Here is a 14,879-nt window from a genome sequence, read left to right on the forward strand (position 1 = left end):
TTTGTATCCATGTTCATCAGGGAAATTGGTCTATAGTTCTCCTTTATAGTGGGGTCTCTGGTTTTGGAATCAAGGTAATGCTGGCTTCATAGAGTTTGGAAGTTTTCCTTCCTTTTCTATTTTTTGGAACAGTTTCAAGAGAATAGGTGTTAACTCTTCCTTAAATGTTTGGTAGAATTCCCCTGGAAAGGCATCTGGCCCTGGACTCTTGTTTTTTGGCAGATTTTTTACTAATTCAATTTCCTTACTAGTTATGGGTCCTTTCAAATTTTCTTCCAGATTACCCATGTTATTGGCATATAATTGCTCATAATAGTCTCTTATTATTGTTTTTATTTCTGTTGTATTGGTTGTGATCTCTCCTCTTTCATTCTTGATTTTATTTATTTGGGTCCTTTCCTTTTTCTTCTTGATCAAACTGGCTAGTGGTTTATCAATTTTGTTAATTCTTTCAAAGAACCAGCATCTGGTTTCATTGATCTGTTCTACTGTATTTTTTTTAGTTTTGATAGCATTAATTTCTGCTCTAGTCTTTATTATTTCCTGTCTTCTGCTGGTTTTGGGTTGTATTTGTTGTTCTTTTTCCCACTCCTTAAGGCGTAAGGTTAGGTTGTGTATCTGAGATCTTTCTTCCTTCTTTAGGAAGGCCTGGATTGCTATATACTTTCCTCTTATGACCGCATTTGCTGCATCCCAGAGGTTTGGGGTTGCGGTGTTATTTTCATTGACTTCCATATACTTTTTAATTTCCTCTTTAACTGCTTGGTTAGCCCATTCATTCTTTAGTAGGATGTTCTTCAGTCTCCAAGTATTTGTTACCTTTCCAAATTTTTTCTTGTGGTTGATTTCAAGTTTCATAGTGTTGTGGTCTGAAAATATGCACAGTATGATCTCGATCTTTTTGTACTTAAGGCTGATTTGTGTCCCAGTATATGGTCTCTTCTGGAGAACGTTCCATGTGCACTGGAGAAGAATGTATATTCTGCTGCTTTAGGATGAAATGTTCTTAATATATCTATTAAGCCCATCTGGTCCAGTGTATCATTCAAAACTATTGTTTCCTTATTGATTTTTTGATTAGGTGATCTGTCCATTGCTGTGAGTGGGGTGTTGAAATCTCCTACTATTATGCTATTACTATCAATGTGTTTCTTTACTTTTGTGATTAATTGATTTATATATGTGAGTGCTTCCACATTTGGCACATAAATGTTTACAATTGTTAACTCTTCTTGGTGGATAGACCCCTTGATGATGACATAATGCCCTTCTGCTTCTCTTGATACAGCCTTTGTTTTAAAGTCTAAATTGTCTGATATAAATATGGCTACTCCAACTTTCTTTTGTTGACCATTGGCATGATAGATGGTTCTCTATCCCCTTATTTTCAATCTGAAGGGGTCTTTAGATCTAAAGTGGGTCTCTTGTAAACCACCTATAGATGGATCTTGTTTTTATATCCATTCTGTTACCCTATGTCTTTTGATTGGAGCATTGAGTCCATTGATGTTTAGAGTGAGTACTGAAAGATATGAATTTATTGCCATTATGATACTTGTAGGGTTGGAGTTTCTGGTGGTGTTCTCTGGTCCTTTCTAATCTTTTGTTGCTTTTGGTATTTATTTATTTATATATATATTTTTTTTCATCTTTTCTCCCCTCAGAAAGTTCCCCTTAAAATTTCTTGCAGGGCTGGTTTAGTGGTCACTAACTCCTTTAATTTTTGTTTGTCTGGGAAACTTTTTATCTCTCCTTCTGTTTTGAATGACAGCCTTGCTGGATAAAAAATTCTTGGCTGCATATTTTTCTGATTCAGCACATTGAATATATCCTGCCACTCCTTTCTGGCCTGCCAAGTTTCTGTGGATAGATCCACTACAAACCTGATCTGTCTTCCCTTGTAGGCTCAGGACTTTTTTTCCCTTGCTGCTTTCATGATTTTTCCTTGCCTGAGTATTTTGTGAATGTGACTATGATATGCCTTGTTGATGGTCAGTTTTTGTTGAATCTAATGGGGTTCCTCTGTGCTTCCTGGATTTTGATGTCTGTGTCTTTCCCCAGGTTAGGGAAGTTTTCCGCTATGATTTGCTCACATAACCTTTCTACCCCTATTTCTCTCTCTTCCTCTTCTGGGACCCCTATGATTCTGATGTTCCTTTTTAATGAGTCACTGATTTCTCTAATTCTTAAATCATGCTCTTTTGGGGCGCCTGGGTGGCGCAGTCAGTTAAGCGTCCGACTTCAGCCAGGTCACGATCTCGCGGTCCGTGAGTTCGAGCCCCGCATCAGGCTCTGGGCTGATGGCTCAGAGCCTGGAGCCTGTTTCCGATTCTGTGTCTCCCTCTCTCTGCCCCTCCCCCATTCATGCTCTGTCTCTCTCTGTCCCAAAAATAAATAAAAACTTTGGAAAAAAAAAGAAAAAAAAATTTAAATCATGCTCTTTTGCCTTAGTTTCCCTCTTTTTTTCTGCTTCATTATTCTCTCTACGTTTGTCCTCTATATCGCTGATTCTCTGTTGTGCCTCGTCCATCCTTGCCACTGTTCCATCCATCCATGATTGCAGCTCAGTTATAGCATTTTTAATTTCATTCTGGCTATTTTTTTACTTCTTTTATCTCTGCAGAAAAGGATTCTAATCTATTTTTGACTCCAGCTAGTATTCTTATCATGAGTCTAAATTCTGGTTCAGACATCTTGCTTGTATCTGTGTTGGTTAAATCCCTGGCTGTTGTTTCTTCATGCTCTTTGTTTTGGGGAGAATTCCTTTCATGGCTTCTTGCTTCTCAAGTTCAGCTCTCCACACCACGTACCTGCTGAATTCTGTGGCTCAGGTTGTGCAGATTGTTGTGTTAATCCTCCAATCAGTTTTCTAGGTGTGTAGGATGGTTTAGTGTTGTTCTGGCTGTATTTCATAGACATGAGACACACAAAAAGCTTCCATGCTTTTCCAGCCAACATTTCATTTTAGATGAGAATGGAAAGAGAGTAAGAGTGAAATGTCTCAGTCCATTTGTCCTTTCCCAGAAGTGAGGCCAGCTGTCTCCCAACACCTTTGGCCCTACCAACACACAAATATTCTGTGCTGGGTACTTTCACTGGCCTATATCTAATGTTGTCAATATGGATCTGGAAGGCAAGTTGCAGGGCTCCTGTGGCCCAACCTATTCTGTTGTCACAAGAACTCATCCAGAATCCCCAATTAAAACGAGAAGGAATTGCTCTGAACCATGAGCCCTGATTGGCCCATGGCAGATTCTAGTGTTAAAAAGAGTAAAAGGGGGCTTCTTGGTGGATTGAGTGTCTGACTCTTAGTTTGGGTTCAGGTCATGATCTTTCAGTTCATGAGTTCGAGTCCAATGTTGGGCTTTGTGCTGATAGCTCAGAGCCTGGAGCCTGCTTCAGATTGTGTGTCTCCCTCTCTGTCATCCCTTCCCCTGCTCACACTCTGTCTCTCTTTCTCTCTCAAAATTAAATAAATATTTTTTAAAATAAATAAATAAAATAGAGTTAACACCGATTCTTTTGTAGCTGTTCCAAAAAATAGAAATGGAAGGAAAACTTCCAAACTCATTCTACAAGGCCAGCGTTACCTTGATTCCAAAACCAAAAACGCCACTGAAAAGAACTACAGACCGATTTTCCTGATGAGCATGGATACAAAAGCTCTCAACAAGATACTAGGAAACCATATCCAACAATACATTAAAAGAATTATTTATCACAACCAAGTGGAATTTATACCTGTGATGCAGGGCTGGTTCGATATCCACAAATCAATTAATGTGATACATCACATTAATAAAAGAAAGGATTAGAACCACATGATCCTCACAATAGATACAGAAAAAGCATTTGACAAAATAAAGCATCCTTTCTGGATAAAAACCCTCAAGAAAGTAGGGATAGAACGATCATACTTCAAGATCATAAAAGCCATATATGAAAGACCCACCACTAATATCATCCTCAGTGTGGAAAAACTGAGAGCTTTCCCCCTAAGGTCAGAAACATGAAAAGGATATCCACTCTCACCACTGTTATTCAACATAGTGTTGGAAGTCCTAGCTTCAGCAATCAGACAGCACAAAGGAATAAAAGGCATCCAAATTGGCAAGGAGAAAGTTAAACTTTCACTCTTTGCAAATGACATGATACCCTATATGGAAAACCCAAAAGACTCCACCAAAAAGTGCTAGAACTGATACATGAATTCAGCAACATCACAAGATATAAAATCAATGTACAGAAATTGGTTGCATTTCTATACACCAATAGCGAAGCAGCAGAAAGAGAAATCAAGGAATCGATTCCATTTACAATTGTGCCACAAACCATAAAATACCTAGGAATACACCTAACCAAAGAAGTGAAAAATTTATACGCTGAAAACTATAGAAAGTTTGTAAAAGAAATTGAAGAAGACACAAAGAAATGGAAAAACATTTCATGCTCCTGGATTGGAAAAACAAATATTGTTAAAATGTCAACACTATGCAAAGCAATCTACATATTCAATGCAGTCACTATCAAAATAATATAAGAATTCTTCACAGAGCTAGAACAAACAATCCTAAATTTGTATGGAACTACAAATGACCCCGAATAGCCAAAGTAAGGTTGAAAAAGAAAACCAAAGCTGGAGGCATCACAATCCCGATCTTTAACCTGTATCACAAAGTTGTAGTTATCAAGTCAGTATGGTTCTGGGCACAAAAACAGACATATTGATCAATGAAACAGAATAGCGAACCCAGAAGTGGACCCACAAACATACAGCCAACTAAATTTGACTAATCAGGAAAGAATATCCAATGCATAAAAGACAGTCTTCAGGAAATGTTGTTGGGAAAACTGGACAGCAAGGTGCAGAAAAATGAAACTGGGCCACTGTCTTACACTATACACAAAAATAAACTCAGAATGGATTATAGATCTAAATGTGAGACAGGAACCCATCAAAATCCTGGAGGAGAAAACAGGAAAAAACCTCTTTGACCTCGGCCACAGCAACTTCTTACTTGAAATGTCTCCAGAGGCATAGGAAATAAAAGCAAAAATGAACTATTGGGACCTCATCGAGAGAAAAAGCTTCTGCACGGTGAAGGAAACAATCAGCAAAACTAAAAGGCCACCAAAAGAATGGGAGAAGATATTTGCAAATGACATATCAGATAAAGGGTTAGTATCCAAAATCTATAAAGAACTTATCAAACTCAACACACACACACACACACACACACAAATAATCTAGTGAAGAAATGGGCAAAAGACATGAGTAGATACTTCTCCAAAGAAGACATCCAGATGGTTCACAGACACATGAAAAAAACGCTCAATATCACTCATCAGGGAAATGCAAATCAAAACCCCAATGACACACACCTGTCAGAATGGCTAACATTAACAAATCAAGCAACAACAGATGTTGGCAAGGATGCAGAGAAAGAGGATCTCTTTTGCACTGCTGGTGGGAATGCAAACTGGTGCAGCCACTCTGGAAAACAGTATGGAGATTCCTCAAACAATTAAAAATAGAACTACCCGCGGGGCACCTGGGTGGCTCAGTCGGTTGAGAGCCCGACTTTGGCTCAGGTCACGATCTCATAGTTCGTGGGTTCAAGCCCCACATTGGGCTCTGTGCTGACAGCTCAGAGCCTGGAGCCTGCTTCCAATTCTGTGTTTCCCTCTCTCTCTGCCACTCCCCTGCTCATGCTCTGTCTCTCTCTCTATTTCAAAAATAAATAAACATAAAAAAAATAGAACTACCCTGCAACCCAACAATTTCACTATTTGGGATTTATCCAAAGGATACAAGTATGCTGATTCAAAGGGGCACATGCACCCCAATTTTTATAGCAACACTATCAGCAATAGCCAAAGTATGGAAAGAGCCCAAATTTCCATCGACTGATGAATGGATAAAGAAGATGTGGCATATATATACAATCGAATATTATTCAGCCATCAAAAAGAATGAAATCTTGCCATTCGCAACAACGTGGATAGAACTAGAATGTATTATGCTAAGTGAAATAAGCCAGTCAGAGAAAGACAAATGTGTGATTTCACTCATATGTGGAATTTAAGATACAAAACAGATGAACATAAGGGAAGGAAACAAAAATAAGATAATAACAGATAGGGAGGAAAGCCTAAAATTATCAAGAGAACCTTAAAACATTATCATAAAGAAACTCTTAAATACAGAGAACAAACTGAGGGCTTGTTCTGGCGGAATGTTGGGTGGAGGGATGAGCTAAATGGGCAAGGGACATTAAGGAGGACCTTGTTGAGATGAGCACTGGGTGTTATATGTAAGTGATGAATCATTAAATTCTATACCTGAAATCATTATTACACTATATGTTAACTAACTTGGATTTAAATTAAATAAATAAGTAAATAAATAAATAAATAAATAAATAAATGTATGTATATATGTTTATCAAACTCAACACCCAAAAACAAATAATCAAGTTAAGAAATAGGCAGAAAACATGAATAGACATTTACCAAAGAAGATGAAAAGATTCTCATCATCACTAATCATCAGTGAAATACAAATCAAAACTATAGGTATGGAAATTAAGGAGTGCATTTATTACGAGCACCACGTGTTGTATGGAAGTACTGAATCACTATATTGTACACCTGAAACTAATATTACACTGTACGTTAATTAACTCGAATTTAGGGGCGCCTGGGTGGCGCAGTCGGTTAAGCGTCCGACTTCAGCCAGGTCACGATCTCGCGGTCCGTGAGTTCGAGCCCCGCATCAGGCTCTGGGCTGATGGCTCAGAGCCTGAAGCCTGTTTCCGATTCTGTGTCTCCCTCTCTCTCTGCCCCTCCCCTGTTCATGCTTTGTCTCTCTCTGTCCCCCAAAAAAATAAACGTTGAAAAAAAATTAAAAAAAAAATTAACTCGAATTTAAATTTAAAAATTTTAGAAAGAAAAGAATTGAACTGCTTAACACACTAGTCACATTTCAAGAACTCAATAGCCACATATAGCTTGTGGCAACCATATTGGACAGCACAGATTAAAAAATTCCTTCATTATATAATGTTTTATTCTATAGTACTCTTCTTCAAGATTTGTGTGCCTCAAGTCGGGTACATAAGACCCATGTGAAATGAAAAGTCCACTGTTTTTACTCTTATTGACTACATCAGATTTCTTTCTGGGATATGAATACATATTAATGTCATGTAAAACAAAACCAAAGTTAGGTTATGTATGAGTTTGACACCTTCAGGCACAAATTGTTCCCAGTCACAAAGGAGAACCACCAGTCCCTCTATATCCCTTCCCAGACTGGGAACACTGATATCACATTTCCGGGGGTGGGAGGTGAGTTCTCCTTTAGATAAGCCCAGGGGCTAAGCTTTAAGCTCAGTTTTGGTATGCATGGAGTCTAGCTCAAGTAAATGGATTCTGTTAAGTGAAGAGGAGGCAAAGACAGGGACCAGCTGGGAGACTCTCCTTAGATGGTTCAGAACAGCAGTTCTCAAAAGTGTGGTCCGTGGAACCTTTGAAGTCAGTGACACCCTTTCATGGCATCCATTATGTTAAAACTATTCTCATAACATTACTTATATTATTTGCTTTTTCACTATGTTGATATTTTCACTGAGCCAAAATTTAGCAAGAAAGGAGGTTATAAGTCCAAATTGCAATAGTGCTTATTCTTTGCCCCCACTTCCTTATATTTGGAAAATAATTTTTTAAACTACACTCACTTTGAAGCATTATAGCTAGGGCACCTGGCTTAGTCATTTGAGCATCTGACTCTTGATTTCAGCTCAGGTCATAAACCCAGGTGGTGCTATTGAGCTCAGTGACAGGCTCCACGCTGGGCATGGAGACTGCTTAAGATTCTCTCTCTCTCTCTCTCTCTCTCTCTCTCTCTCTCACCCCTCCCTCTGTCCCTCACTCCAACTTGCACTCTCTCTCTAAAATAAATAAGCATTCTAGCTGAAGCATTAAAAATTATCTTTACTAAATTATCTTCAAATCCACATTTTAAAAATGTATGAAAACATGGGATATACCCATAAATCATTTCTGTTACATTCCTAAATACTGTTTCTCAAGGAATGTCATGCGTATGAACCAAAATAGCCTCTTTTTGTATGGAATGCCATTTTTACTTGAAGTAATGAATGACACAGAAACTTGGATTATTTAGACTTGTGTAGGTGGAAGTTTCTTAAAAATGAACATGAGCCTGTCCCTTCAAGAAAATTAACTGACAGATGACAACTGACAGTTACTTGTTGCCTTGATAAAATGTCAGCTCTCTAGACAAAACCAGAATTTTGGAAAACTGTGTACCACCAATAAGGTGAGCAGTTTCCCAGTACTGACAAACTTTTCTGTTGGGACCTATGGCAATATTAAGACCAATGTGATTTTTTTTATAATTTGACTCCAGTGTAATCAATACTGGAAGATCTATATAATTTAGTGAAACAAAGCCTTTTTTTTAATTTTTTTTAATGTTTATTTATTTTTGAGACAGAGAGAGACAGAGCGTGAACGGGGGAGGGTCAGAGAGAGAGGGAGACACAGAATCGGAAGCAGGCTCCAGGCTCTGAGCCGTCAGCCCAGAGCCTGACGCGGGGCTCGAACTCACGAACCGCGAGATCGTGACCTGAGCTGAAGTCGGACGCTCAACCGACTGAGCCACCCAGGCGCCCCACAAAGCCTTTCTTTAAAAATCATGAATTAGGAGAGCCTGGGTGGTTCAGTCAGTTAAGCCTCTGGCTCAGGTCATGATCTCGAGAGTTGGAACCCCACATTGGGCACATCTGCCATCAGCACAAAGACCACTTCGGGTCCTGTCTCCCTCTCTCTGCTCCTCTCTCTCTCTCTCTCTCTCTCTCTCTATCTCTCTCTCTCTCTCTCTCAAAAACAAACATTTAAAAAATAAGTAAATAAAATAAAAACATTTACATTGAAATAATAAACTAAATAAAAATCATGAATTACTACAAGATCCAGACAATGTGCAAGATAAGCCTATAGATTTGAATGTAACAGAATAAGAAATACTCACTGATACTGTTTCAGATTCCACTCTGCAAATAACCTTTGAGAAAGTATGACTTGTGTACTTTTATTATCAAAGATGGATACCCACAGTTATCTGAAAAGGTATTAAAATACTACTCCTACATATTTGTGCAAGGCTGTATATTTCTTCATATACTTCAACAAAAATAACAGATTAAATGCAGAAGCAAATACGAACATCCCGCAGTCTTCTAATGTGATAGACAAAAAAAAAAAAAAAAAAAATACTTGCAAAAATGCAAAAATACAAAGATCCAATCTTTTCACTACCCTGTTTATTTTGAGATGTAGTTTTTTTTTTCATAAAAATAATTATTTACTTAACATGCAATGGCTTATTAATATCATTCAAAATGAGTTCATAAAAGTTTTTTAAAACCTGTTTTATTCCTACTATGGTAAACACTGATAGATATAACCCACATAGACAAAATTATACTTACTAACTTGTAAGACAATTTGTAAGACTGTATCCTGAAAATATCCTGAAAATAAAATGTCTGAGAATCACTGCCTCAGCAAGGAGACAATGTGACCAGAGCACTCCCATACTGGGGAAAAGGTGTCAGGACAAAGTCCCAAATCCCTAGGCCTGTCTCTCAGGGTCTCAGGTCCCAGGGCGGTGTCGGGGGCGGGGAAGCCCAGTGTTGGGGAGTCCCTATCTCCCCTGGTTTCACTTCTCCCTGTCACAACCTGTGTCAGGTCCTTCTGCCGGGATACTCATGATTCGGCCCCAGTTCGCTCTCCCGTTGTGTGTAGGGTTTCTAGGGAAGCCAATCAGCGACACCATGGTTCTGGGTTATAGTGTAATCACTGGAAGGGCGGCGACTTAGCTTCTCCGCAAAACATGAGATGTCAGTCTTGCGTCCCGGACCCCTCCTCCTGCTGCTGTCGGGGACCCTGGCCCTGAGACCAGGACGGATGAGTGCGGGGTCGGGAGAGAAAACGCCTCAGCGTGGGCGGAGGCAGGGGACCGCTAGACGGAAGGGCTGCTCCACCGCCTCGGACCCAGAGCTCTCACCTCCGCCTCACCCACCCCTTGGTCCCGACTCTTCTCCAACCTGCCACCCCTCTTCCGTCCCACAAGCCCCCTCGTCCGGGCCCTCCCGGCCGCCTCCCCCTAGGACCCGGGCCCCACGCCGAGAGGAGGGTCGGGCGGGGTCTCAGCCCCTCCGCGCCCACAGGCTCCCACTCCCTGAGGTATTTCCACACCGCGGTGTCCCGGCCGGGCCGCGGGGAGCCCGGGTACTTGGAAGTCGGCTACGTGGACGACACGCAGTTCGTGCGGTTCGACAGCGACACCCCGAGTTCGGTGATGGAGCCGCGGTTGCCATGGGTGGACCAGGAGGGGCCGGAGTAGTGGGAGCAGCAGACGCAGAACTTCAGGACCCGCACACAAACTCTTCAAGTGAGGCTGAATGAATTGCGTGTCCACTACAGCCAGAGCAAGGCCGGTGAGCGACCTGGGCCCGGGTCCAGGTCACGACCCCCGTCCCTACGGACGCGCCAAGGTCGCCCCGAGTGTCTGGGTCCTAGTGCCACGCTGAGTCTGCGCCCCACCCCCGTCCTGTGAATAGGTAAGAGCCCCTGGGGACTGTACTCGGTTTGGTTTTCAGTTTAGGCTTTAATGATTGCAGGTCAGGGCGGGGCCAGTGTCTCACACCTTCCAAAGGATGATAGGCTGCGACGTGGGGCCTGATGGGCACTGCCTCCGCCGTTACCTTCGTGAGGCCCACGACCGCGCGGATTACATCACCCTGAACCAGGACCTGCGCTCCTGGACCATGGCGGGACACCGCGCCGCACATCACCCGCTGCAAGTGGGAGGCAGCCGGTGAGGCGGAGCGCTACAGGTACTACCTGGAGGGCACGTGCATGGAGTGGTTCCTCAAGTATCTGGAGATGGGGAAGAAGACACTGCTGGAAGCAGATACAGGGACCACGAGGACTCCCTGATCTCCCATCCACTGCCGCTGACTTTCCAGAGGAAGGGAAAATGGACTCAGTGTCAGAACAGCGCCCCTCCCACTGGTGGGAAGAGGGAGATCCGCCTCAGTGTATTCATATTCCTACTAGGGAGTGACTCCCTTAGAGGGCGATGAGGAACCCAGTCTCCTGGGTTGCAGATTGAGATCATCCCTGAAACAACCCACCAGCAGTTCCTTTGACCTGGGCAGCCACCTTGTGAACCATGATTTTTCTCTCAAGGCCTTGTTCTCCATCTGAGAACATCTTCGGGAGTCTGACTCCATCTGAGAACATCTTCGGGAGTGTTTTCTGAGTTACTGACCCTCCACTGCAGTCACAAGACCATTAGAGTGTTCCCCATTTTAGACCTGCACACTCCTACCCTGGGCGCTCTCCCTGATTCAACATAATTCCACATCCTGAAGTCTAGGCTGGTCTCTGGCTCCTGTGCCTTTTCCTTCCAAACCAATTATCCTTTCCATTGTTGGGATGGTCATATGAAAGCAACCCAAAGTGTGATTTTCTGATTCTTCTTCCTCATAACCCCCAAAAGACATATGACCCACCATCCCATGAGGTCTCCCTGAGGTGCTGGGCCCCGGGCTTCTATCCTGCGGAGATCACCCTGACCTGGCAGCGTGATGGGGAGGCCCACACCCAGGACACAGAGCTTGTGGAGACCAGACCTACGGAAGATGGGACCTTCAGAAGTGGGCAGTTGTGGTGGTACCTTCTAGAGAAGAGCAGAGGTACACATGCCATGTGCAGCACAAGGGGCTGCCCAAGCCCACCACCTTGAGATGGAATAAGGAGGGTTTGGGGCAGAGCCTCTTCTCACAGAAAGTAGCTCTTCTGTAGAACATCAGCGAGGTCATGACCCAAGCCTGAAGTCTGGGCCCTTCACCTTCCTTTCCCTTCCCATGAACCGCCTCCTCAGCCCACCATCCCCATCATGGGCATCGTTGCTGGCCAGGTTCTCCTTGTGGTCACTGTAGCTGTGGCAGTTGGAGCTGTGATGTGGAGAAAGAAGCATTCAGGTAGAGAAAGGAGTTGGGAGGAATCTGAGTTTTCTTATCCCACTGGGAGGTTTCAAACCCCAGACTAAAGTTTGTCCTGCTTTGTTAATGAGATGTTTCCTCACTGTGTAGCCAATTACTCTTTAGACTTGTGCAAATGAAGACGTTTTTCACCTTTATATTCTGACGTTGGGGACCTGATCCCCAGCAGTTGAAGGTCAAGGGAAATTCCCTGATGTAGACAGACCTCCAGGAAGACAGTTGGTCCAGTGCTCCTATATATCCTTTTTTCATGCTTACCAATACAGCTGTGACTCTTCAGTAAGAATTTTGGCAACTTTGATTTGGTATAGGACTAGGGTATTCCTCTGGATACCATGGTCCAGTCTTCTCCCTGGTCTCTGACATGTTTTCTTCCCACAGGTGATAAAGGAGGGTGCTAGTCACAGGCAAAGAGTATGGAGGGAGTGATCCTTGAGACCTTGGGTAGTGTAGATGGGACCCCATGGGATAGCTAATCCACCTCATAGCTCCTCCTTTAATCTCCTATGGGTTCTGACCACATCGTGTTTGTTTTATGCCAAATAGTAACAGTGCCCAGAGTTCTGGTGTGTCTCTCAGAACTCCTAAAGGTGAGACCCCGGAGGGCCTGAAATGGGGAGGGGTTGGGGCAGAGAGGACATGAGTGGGTTACGAGGATTCTTTGAGTGGAACATTATAAGCAAGTGATGGGCTGTTGAGATATAAACACTTACATGATTGACCTGAATTTGTTCATTATTTTCTTTCACAGTGTGTGCCAGCTGCCTTGTAGGGGACTGAGTGATGCAAGATTTGCTCACACTTCTACCTTTTTGACATCAAGAGCCCTGGACATTTCTATCTGCTAAAAATGTCTGAATATGTCTGTGTTCCTATTAGCATAATGTGAAGAGGTGGGAAAATTGTCCCACTGCTATCCATCAGTGGGGGACCTCTCCCCAAACTGATCTGCTTTTCTGTTCCAGCAGAGGTGGGACTGGGTCATCTCTACCCCTGTCTTTAATTTTTCCCCCCTATTCTTGTCATATGGGACCGATTTCCTATTCTTGCCCACCCTGGTGCACCCTGTATAAAACTCTCTGCTAATCTGCAGAACAGACCACCATGGCCACCCACTCCTGGAAGTCCTCCTCCCTCATAGTGGTGAGCTGCCCTTATTAGCATGAGCCAGGGTACTTAAGACCATGTCCATGGTCCACGAACAGGGCAAGCAGAAAAAGGATGTTTCTCTCCTTTAAGGGCAACACGTACTACCTCATTCTGCTTCACCATAATGGCCAGAAAATAGTCACACAGACAAAAGTCACCTCATGGGAGGAAAGTAAATGAAATCTATTTTTAATCTGAGTGACCCTGTACTCCTCTGAAATTCTATCCCTATGGAATAAGGATCATTTCTGCTTTACTTAAAAATTTTTTTAAATCAGAAATGACAGAATTGTCATTATCAGTATCTTAATATTAATAGCAAATCTTCAACCAGATTTGTATGCTAACAGTGGGGCAGTCTCAGAATATATTGGTAATTGAGAAATGATGCAGATGGTATATTTGGTAAAATACCACGTGCTAAAATGGAATCTCTCTCTATGTAACTGTGGAAACTGGTAACAACCGTTATGTCTAGGGAGAGAATTAGAATTATGGATGGCATGGAGGAGGAAATTTACTGCTCACTCTATATACTCTTTTATGTTACATAAAGTTTTCAAACGTTGTGCATGTATCAGTCAAATGAAATAAATTTTGAATTACCAAAGATAGTCCCACTTTTTTCAGAAATGTATTAGGCATATTAGGCAGTAGCTGTCTAGCAGTCTGGTAGGCCTCAGTGAGAGAAACATGAAGGAATTCACACTGGGGTGAATAACCTAGTAAATGCAACTAGTATAACAAGTTCTGGGGAAACAGAATCCAGACAGAAGCTTATTGAGTGCCTACTGTGGCCCAGGTGTTGTGCTACATGCTAGGGACATAAAGAAGATGTAGGTACATACCTTTGTGACCTAAATGTCTCCTGCTGATGAGCTTCTGTGGCAATACCTGACTTTCTAGGAACCCTCCTACCATGGCTTATCCCTGTGTAGGACAGAGCTGACATTTGGAAAGAGAATCTTTGCCCATTTGACCCAAAAATTAGTGGAAAGGTTTAGTTAGAGAATACTAATTTCCTAATGTAACTGACTCACCAATACAAGAGAAAATCACGAAGAAATAAACTGGATGAAGGGAAAGAAATGAACAAAATAGAATCACAAGAAGTGACTTTGTAGGATCCCATATGAGATAGGGTGGAAGAAATAATGGGAGACGAGGATTTCTCTGGCAGCATAACACAGGAAAGGAAAAAAAAAAATGGTTCAGTTTAGTGATGGTGCTTTCCTAGAGTTTAGAAGGTCTGAAAAGTGAAGGGGGAAATGATTAGAGAGGACGACCTGCCAGGTGCAACAAAGTTGAGACAGGCCTTTCCAAATCACAGTGTGAATCTTGTTATCTAGGACCTTGCTTTGATAACACAGCTCAGCTCTGCAGATCATCTTGTCCAACATGGAACCTGGAGTTATAATCATCTTGGTCAAAGACTGTGCAGTCTGGGGCGCCTGGGTGGCTGAGTCAGTTGAGTGTCCGACTTCGGCTCAGGTCATGATCTCGCAGTCTGTGAGTTCGAGCCCCGCATCAGGCTCTGTGCTGACAGCTGAGAGCCTGGAGCCTGCTTCGGATTCTGTGTCTCCCTCTCTCTCTGCCCCTTCCCCGCTCATGCTCTGTCTCTCTCTGTCA

The 14,879-nt window shown here is 42.5% G+C and overlaps 1 pseudogene; it reads left to right on the forward strand.

The window, feature by feature from the left end:
- Positions 1 to 10,703: 10,703 nt before the first annotated feature.
- On the forward strand, positions 10,704 to 11,031 carry LOC115514878 (annotated as a pseudogene).
- Positions 11,032 to 14,879: the final 3,848 nt, after the last annotated feature.

This window comes from Lynx canadensis, chromosome B2 (genome assembly GCF_007474595.2).
Source record: "Lynx canadensis isolate LIC74 chromosome B2, mLynCan4.pri.v2, whole genome shotgun sequence".
NCBI lineage: Eukaryota > Metazoa > Chordata > Mammalia > Carnivora > Felidae > Lynx > Lynx canadensis.